Below are 9320 nucleotides of genomic sequence, written 5' to 3' on the forward strand. Positions count from 1 at the left end.
AGAAAACACATATGAACTGATTCAAATCTTGATTGTTGTATTTATACATTGTATATATAAAAAAACCCGATCTATGATGATGTAATTTAAACATAAATGTAGCGTGGGAGAAAATTTCTAAGAAGTCGAAGTGGTCATTTCTTGTTTTGCATGAAAATTTCTAAGTATTAGCATTCAACTTATGGTCAACTGGCCATTTTATGCAAATCAGTTGAACGCCTTTCAGAAAAGAATTCAACTTCTAGTGGTCAGCTGTTTTTGCATTATCGGTTGAAGTCTAAATTCACTGCTAGTTGACGACCAACTTCACATTTTCGTATGGTAATCTCAAGGTAAACATATGGTTTCACGAAAAAAATCTCTGTTAATATGTGTAAATTTCAAAACATCGTGTGGGGTTTCGTGTGAACGTGTGGAATAGTAAATTTATTTATGGGAAAGTGGAAGTCTGAGAGCACTTTTAATGAATACATTTAATAGATAATTTCAACTTTATTATTAACTCCAGGGTACTTTTGTTCTTTTAGCTGTTTTTATTTTTACCAATATTTTATTCATACAGTCGCGCAGTGGTTAGAGCGTCTGCTCTAGAATTACGAAGTAATGAGTCGATCCTTACGTCGCGAGTTCGAATCACACTTTGGGACTTGGTGACCAGTCCTTCCAATGAGACCGTATAATCCGAGGTCCCATGTCACAGGAAAAAAAACCTCCACTGCTCAATGGCCCTGAATGCAGAGTACAGGACTAAATTGTAGCTCTCCATCGGCAAGTGGTAGCGTCCCCATATGAGTGAACAATTCTTGAAAGGGAAGTTAAACATAACATACAATCAGTCAATCAATAGAAGTTACGTGATGCCGTGGTGATGGCACATGTCTTTGCCTTAGACACACTTTATATTTATGTAATTGTTAATTTAAGTTTACATTTTATCAGCGACTTGGGCAATTTATTAAACACAATTTTCTTTAAAAAGTCAAAATTTCCCAAGAAGTTATTTTTTAATGCTTCCTTTACATACACGCGGTTGTGAAGATATTATTTTAATTTGTTTTCAACGTTTTTCAGCAGGTTGATTCATATTATAGCAAGCATGGTTTTTGAAAAGCAAGTCACCTAGCATTTTTTTTTTGTACCCATGATGTAATACGACTTGATATTCTGCTTTACATATTTTGATAGATTATGACTCGACTCTTTAAATATAGATAAATCGAAAATTGTAATCCTGGACCCATTCCAGGGCGTCGCTTTTATGCTATTTAACATTTATTATTTTGATTTAATTCTTAGCTTAAAGCATTATGAGCTGCATTTTTGAGAATAACATTTTGCTGATATGAGTTATTATGATAACTCTCTATGTTATTTTCACCCTTTTGATCAATGAGATTAAAATGAATTTTAAAAATGTTTTAGAAGAAATATTTCTGTACGACCGAATAGACAGTATTATATAAGAAATCATTATTGTACAAAACGACAATAATTCAATTTTGCTTTAATCAAAGCTTAAGGGATGTTTTTCCATAGGAAATAACAACAACAGAGTTTATCAATGTTCTATTTTTCTGTCATTGAAATGGTAAATTAGATATTTTTCATCATTTTTTCCGAAGTCAAACATGCAGCTCATATTGCTTAATTAGGAAATCCTGTCTTTTTTCTGTGAGGAGATACATTTTTAAAAATCAAAACCACTTTTAATCGATTTTTATATTTACAAAAAGTTAAAAATGAAAATTATTAGTTATTAATCATGTCTAAATATCGCAATAGCACGAACAACAAACATACCGGTACTTTATCTATAGTATATTTTCTGTTTATTACATTTTTACCCGTGAAATACTGTAATTTATTCATTGAATAACAATGATATCCTGTCACAGTGTGAAAGGATAGCAAAATGATACCCTGTCACAGTGTGAAAGGATATCAGAAGTGCGGGAAAATTCTCGATTTCCCTTCCCATAATGAAGATTGCTGTAAAAAAAACTTCCTTGACCTAATAAAAGGTAGATGGAAATAAATAAAACCATTCTGACAGTGAATAAAACTGTCAAAATTACCAAATATATGTTGCTAAACCAATGTTTACTGTGTTTTCACCTCACTTAGCTATGACGTCTCAACCGCTCAACTATGACGTAACAAGCCTATGACTGTATTACGAAAAGACAGAGGCAAAGGAAAAATCAGAGAATTTTTTTTTAAAAATGTAATAAACAGAAAATTCAATGTTTTGTAGTTGAATATGGAATTTATTTAACTCGTGAGACAGGATTTTTTGATATTTTAACTCGTGCTTCGCACTTATGAAAATATCAAATATCCTGTCCCACTCGTGAAATAAATTCCATATTCAACTACAAAACATTGAATATCATATATCTATACATGTTTGGTCTACAAAATAGATTTAGAATGATTGGCAGTTTTTGTCATGGCTTTATTGATTAATAGTCAAATCAATCATCAATGCAATGAAAATAATGATGTACACAAGGTATCTCTGCAATGATGTACATAAAGTATCAATTCAATGATGTACACAAAGTGTATATTGAATAGTAAATATACAATGGGTACAATGATATTCATTGATAAGCAATGATATTCAATCAATGATGTACGAAAAGTATATACATGTATTATACAATGGGTTAAATGATATCCAATGATATGCAATAATATTCAATGATATTCAATGATATTCAATGATAAATGATTTGCAATGAGCAGGTAGCAATGTATCACAAAGACAATGGTCTACGTCGACTTTATCAACAATATAAGACGCAAGGTTTTACAAAAGAACTTACGACTAAGATCAAAAACTTCAGATTGTTGTAACATTTTCCCAAATTAATATTTCTCTTTGAAATTGTGTGTGTAAAAATATCATACCACATTCCCTTTAAAGAGGTTTAAAATAATTTTCGATATAATGTTTATTACAAAGTTATACAAAGAATTAAATTTGGTCTTAAGTCGTAAGTCCTTTTGTAAAACGGGCCCAGGAGAGTATTTAGGGAAATGAAAACATGTGGAGGTCTGCACAGTACAGCACAAGCACCCCAGACCAAGCTGAAGCTTTACCAGCGCAGTGTTGAATCAACTCTCCTTTATGGATCAGAGTGCTGGGGAATAACAGAGACAGATCTTGGCAAACTACGATCCTTTCATACCACCTGCCCCCGCCGTATACTCAGGATTTATTGGCCCGAGAAGATAACAAATGAAGACCTGCTGAGAGGACATGGGTACCAACATAACCAAACGCCGGTGGAGGTGGATGGACATGTTCACCGAAAAGACCACTAGTCAACAACTAGAACAGCACCACATTGGACACTAGAGGGCAAAAGACAGAAAGGGTGGCCAATAACATAATGGCAAAGGACAGTAGAAGGCAAAATTCGACCATATGTCTTCACATGGGAGCTAAAAGTTATATATTTTGATGCATATTTGAATGGTTGGACCTCTTCCCAGGTCATTCCTCTTTGACCAAACCATCTGATATGGATGTTGTATTGTTCTAAGTCCAATTCTCATCATCAAAATTGATGAGTGTGTGTTTTTTTTGCAAAATATATAAAAAATGATCCAACAAATCATACCATGACAGAAATGCCTGCAAACTTAGGATACTGTAAAAATACGGTAAAAGATGATGTCAAGTGTCTGACCGATCAGAATCGAATGAAATGTGTGGACTTTCATCCCCCTTTAATAATGTTTACATAATATTCAGACAAGCCTGATGAATTAAAGTGTGTTGCACCCCTAATTCAAAGAGAATTAGCCTTAAATGTTTTAGTGTCCAAGCCAAAAAACTGAATAAATTTCTGTAGCATTTAAGTAAATTGGAGGGAAGAGAAGGCTTTACACTAAGGTAAGTCAAAAACTGAACCTGGGTCTAATTGACAAGTAGTTGTGAAGTATTTTGAATAATATAGATGTTTCTTGGTTTCACAAAATGTGGACATGTGTGGTAATGCTTTTGCATGGTGGTTCTTTTTTGAACCCCTAATATGTACTTCAACTTAAGTTTTGTAACTTAGCATACAATATCGCTAGTGCCGATGATTTATTTAACTATTCATTTATTTTTAATAAAATCGAAAATTCTAAGGAGTTGTTACAGTATACAAGGCTGTTTCATCTGTAGGAATATACAGGTGACTCTCGATCTCTCGACGTTCAAGGGACCGCAAGAAAAGTTCGAGAGATCGAGGGGTTCGAGAGATAGAAAGTAAAAAAATCCGGAATTTTCAGATCCGATCACCGAAGTTCTACTTTTATAGCTACCGGAAGTATATGTAAATAAAGTCATTGTACGTTTTCAATCGTATTTGACAGGTAATTTACGTGATATCAACAACAATTATTGTATTTCAAATAAATAAGACAAATTTCTAAAGTTTCAGTATTTATTTGTTCCTATTTCTTGATTACATGAAACCGAATAGCAATTGTCGGTTTGGCTATTCCGCGGCTTGATCGGGACCTTCAACAGTGTTCACCAGATTTTTCTTAATTGGTATTCAGTCCTTGAGAAAGGAATTTTCTTGTGCGATATTTGCCATGCTGGAATTATTTAGAATCTTTTTAATCATAATAAAAGTTCATAGTCTGTCGGAACTTACTGAAACGAACATCTATAAATAAAATTTCTAAAAATTATCGTCTAAGTTTCAATTCGAAATAAGTTGTGAATTTGTTTATAATCTACCCTGTAATTAATAACCAATTAATTATATCAAAACACGGATGACCCACAGGTGTAGTGTCATCTATGTAAACACCCAATTAACACCTCAATGCCAGCCCAAGGCGTTCATTGTTTCCAGGTAAGTCCAGTCTGCATCAATTTTACGCTTGATTGGCGTGTATAAACGCGCAATCCAAACTTCGAGAGATAGAGAGTAAAATTCAATGAAATATGTGTAACGGGACCAAGATTTTGGTTCAAGAAATAGAGAACTTCGGGAGATAGAAGTTCGAGAGATCAGGAGTAAATCTGCTTTATTATATAGAGGGAAAAAACGGAACCGCAGGTTCACTTCGAGAGATCGAGAACTTCGAGAGATCGGAGTTCGAGCCATCGAGAGTCACCTGTAATCATCAAACTTTAGCATCATGTAACATGTCCAAAGAAATTTTTACAATTATTTTTTATCTATTTATTTTATTTATTTATCTATTCAATTTAATAATTAATTAACTTATTTATTTATCAATTTATATTTATTTATTTTTATTTATTTATTTTTTATTAGCCTATGGGCATTATGAAATCTTCAGCGACATGCCATGCTTCCTGATAAAATTTTACTGTTTAGCCAAAATTGAATGACAATGGCATAACATTGAATATTGAATTTGAAAGGTTAACTTCTTGAAATTAAAAATAAAAAGCTGAACAATTTTTTTAAAACTCTTTACAACTGTGCTCTAGAATGAATACGGTTTGGCTTGTGGAATTTATAACTAAACAAAAAAATGTTAAATAAGTTTTAATCTGAATTAATTGGAATTCTTATTTCCTGAGAAGTTTGTTGAAATGTTTAGGTAGATTCTAACACTCTAAGGAACCCTTGGAATTTATTTATTTATGATTATTTTTTAGATTATTTATTTACTTTATTTTATTTTTGGTTACCTACCGACTGACAATCCAATAGAGATAAGAAAAAAAATTTCCAAAAGTAGGACACGTCATTGATGAGCCAAGGAGCATGCACTTATCTTATATATGGAATTTATCTGGAATATAAATATCTAATGGGCAAAAATCGGAGGGATGTACTGGCAAAAGCCTGAAAGGACTTGACTAATCAATCTTGCAGAACAAATCACTTTTAACCCACTTTTGGATTATTTGTGTTACTTGATTACTGGGTTTGATTAAAAATTGGTGATAAGTAGCTTTTTATGATTGGACTAGAATGAGTACAGTTGAATTTTTGTGTTAAAACATGCATGGATGCTGGTATTTACGTGACTGTTTAGCCTGACTGAATTTAAAGTTAAATCAAAACATTTAAGTGGAGAGAGTGTTTGTATCACAGGGAATTATCAATGATGATTTAACTACCGGTAAAATTAATCTGAACTAATTTCAACTAATTTTTAATATTCTCTTTTTGAATAGAAATTCTTCTTATAATTAATAAAAATATGGCATTTGAATATATATTCATTATATTATAGTTCTAAAATTGATCCCAAGATTAACAATCGGAATCCAATTTTTTGCTACATTTATCAAAATTTTTTCGGAGGAGCTTGCAACTGACCATAGTTGTAAATTCACATTCAGTGCTAATGTTTAGCACCAAATCTCATTTTCCCTCTTTAACCGAAAAAGAGGGAGTCAAATTAAATACATGTAATTTGGAAGACGTGCTATAGGCCTTAAATATATTATGACTTACGTCGGTTGACTTTTTCTTTCTTTTTTGCTTTTAAATTTTGGTAAATGTGAAAAGACATCTACTACCTGACTGAATTGCACTGGTTTCCGAAGTGACTGAAGAAGTCAAGTCGAAGAAGAGACAAGAGCTACGCATACTGCCTGCAGTGTATTATAAGTATAAGCAGCACATCTACTTAGCTGCGATGGTTGCTGCATGGTGTACACCTGGTTGTGATTGAGTACATATGAATATATTAGACGAATTCTTATCATATGTTCTATTGTATGCATTTTGTTTGTTTTTATTTTCATCTGAAGTCAAACATGACTAAACCTGACATGAATGAATTGCAGTGTGATGATTTTTTTTTCTTGAAAGAATCAAGCAACATGTTATATGTCGTGTGGCTTCTTTCCTACGCATAAATCGTCACCAAATTTTTACCTCTCTGCCACAATATTAACACATATCCTGGATTTCTTAGAAACGACCTGTTTGAGTCAAAAATCAGAAAAATTAATTGCATTAGATTCAAACAAGTGCTTTTTTTATTTCAAGGGAGTGGATTCTATAAAAAAAAAATTGACAAAGTATATATTTAAAGTCGTTTTAATCATGAAAATCATACGTTTTTTAAAAAACAAGAATAGAAAATCAGGTCTGCCAATAAGGGGGCAAAATCGATTTCCGATTATTCCCAGCAGGCACGCAACGTTGTTTCAACGTTGAAAGGAGGTGGAATATAGGTTGCAACGTTGATCAACTATATTTCAACGTTGTTTCAATGTTGAGGTTTAAACGTTGAATCCTCAACCTTTTTTCAACGTTGAAACAACGTTGAAGCTGCAACATATTTTCAACGTTGAATGTTCGTCGATATTTCAACGTTGAAGCAACGTTGAGGCTGCAACATATTTTCAACGTTGAATGTTCGTCGATATTTCAACGTTGAAGCAACGTTGAGGCTGCAACATATTTTCAACGTTGAATGTTCGTCGATATTTCAACGTTGAAACAACGTTGAAGCTGCAACATATTCTCAACGTTTGATGTTTGTTGATATTTCAACGTTAAAACAACGTTGAAGCTGCAACATATTTTCAACGTTGAATACTCGTCGATATTCAACGTTGAAGATTCAACATGTTTTCAACGTTGAGTATTTTCTGATACTGTAGAGTTAAAACAAGGTTTAAAAATGCAAAGTTGACTGTCTATTAAATTTATTTCAACATTGAAACAACATTGGAGATGCAACATATTTTCAACTTTAGGATAGAAAAATTTAACGTTGAAACAACGGGTAACGAGTATTGCGCACTTTAGTTTTTAAGTTCTAAATATAAAGGTGTCTTTAACTTCTAATCTATGCGATTTTTCGCAATAAACACACAGCTGTATGCATTGTTAGAAAATATTATATATATAATAATTATACTTAATAAATGAAACACATGCGTTATGAATTGATTTACTCAAAAGAGTTGTGCCATTAGCTAGTACAGTGTACATGTAGAATTTTAAATATGAGTTTATATAAAGCATGGCATCTACATTTAACACTTCATCATAATTATGTTTCAAAAAAGATTTTTTTTTTAAATAAATTGTGAATGCTATTTTTTTTTGACATATTTATTAAATATGTTAAATATAAGCTTTTAATAAATAATAACATCTTTATCCAACATCTCACTGTAATCCCATGTTACTATAGAATTAATAAAAATAATTATTCCGAATTATATAAAAATCTAAGAAGTCTTATTTCATTAGATTGTGCTTTTTGTTGTGTGTATTAATTCTATAATCTTTCTTTTCACAAAATATAAAAAAAAAATTCAAATAAACACATAAAAATTTTCACACTGACAATTAACCCCGGTCAAGTTGCATTACTTAAGATCCACTCCCCCAAAACCTTCGAGATATCAGATAAGGAGTGCCTCTCGCTTAGTTGGTCAGTTTCAGTGTCAGGATAACCTTGTTATGCAATTTTCTTGGTGTTTGCAGCTTATCTAGGTCAACATTTGAATTCAACTGATGGACAAGAAGTGCGTGTTTCTTTGCTGTTCATAATTCATGTGTTTTTCAAGCTATACACACAAGGATTTAGGCTGGAATATCAACTTCTGCTCAGTAAGTATTATTTCCTTTTCATGAATTTAAGAAATTAAGTTTTTTTTAGTGTCTGTTTATCATTTAATTCTTGTTTTATAAGTATATTTGAAATCTGCGTGAAATGCACATCCTCGGTTCGTGTATTAATGTGTTTTGTTCATATTCATTTGGTTATGAAATATAAGCTAGTATACTAATATATTATACAATTTAACTAAATGTAGTTCGTCGTAAGGTTCAATCAACCAGTGGTGCAGGGAATTGATTGTATAGTCAGCCTTGATTGCATCAGATTCTTCGCCTGTGAAAATTATACAAAGGAATGCAACATTTTGTAAGTACACTTTGTATATGTATGTCTATTACATTTTTCTTTAGTAATAATTCTACGAATTTTAATATAAAGTCAACTATAATTCTTTTAATCATGTTAATTAAATCCAAGTAACGGAATATATTCCTTTGTCTGATTTTTTAAATCATTCATGAATATTTATTTTTATAGTTTGAAATAACGTTTTACGTACATTTTATCGAACAAATGGCTTTAACATCTTTATTTCTTTTATCAATAGGCTTTAGCTTTAGGGGGTGGATTTTCCTGTTCATTTCTTTCATTCGTGGAACTTAACTATATGCGTGATTAAAATCAATGGATCCGCCACTTTGTGGAATTTAGAAGTGTAAGGCAGACGCGTACTTTGAAGGACCTGGATGTGATTACTGTGACCCACTTTTCACTAGGAATATAAATTTTGTCAAGCAATG

The 9320-nt window shown here is 31.9% G+C and overlaps 1 long non-coding RNA gene across 1 annotated transcript; it reads left to right on the plus strand.

Annotated features, from left to right (window-relative positions):
- Positions 1-8471: 8471 nt before the first annotated feature.
- On the plus strand, positions 8472-9320 carry LOC134269965 (uncharacterized). Its single transcript, XR_009992692.1, has 3 exons — positions 8472-8570; positions 8777-8886; positions 9128-9320. It is a non-coding gene; the product is annotated as an uncharacterized LOC134269965 (long non-coding RNA).

The sequence above is a fragment of the Saccostrea cucullata genome, unplaced genomic scaffold (genome assembly GCF_032062105.1).
Source record: "Saccostrea cucullata isolate Sc308-1 unplaced genomic scaffold, CSIRO_AGI_Scuc_v1 ctg1181, whole genome shotgun sequence".
Taxonomy (NCBI): Eukaryota; Metazoa; Mollusca; class Bivalvia; order Ostreida; family Ostreidae; genus Saccostrea; species Saccostrea cuccullata.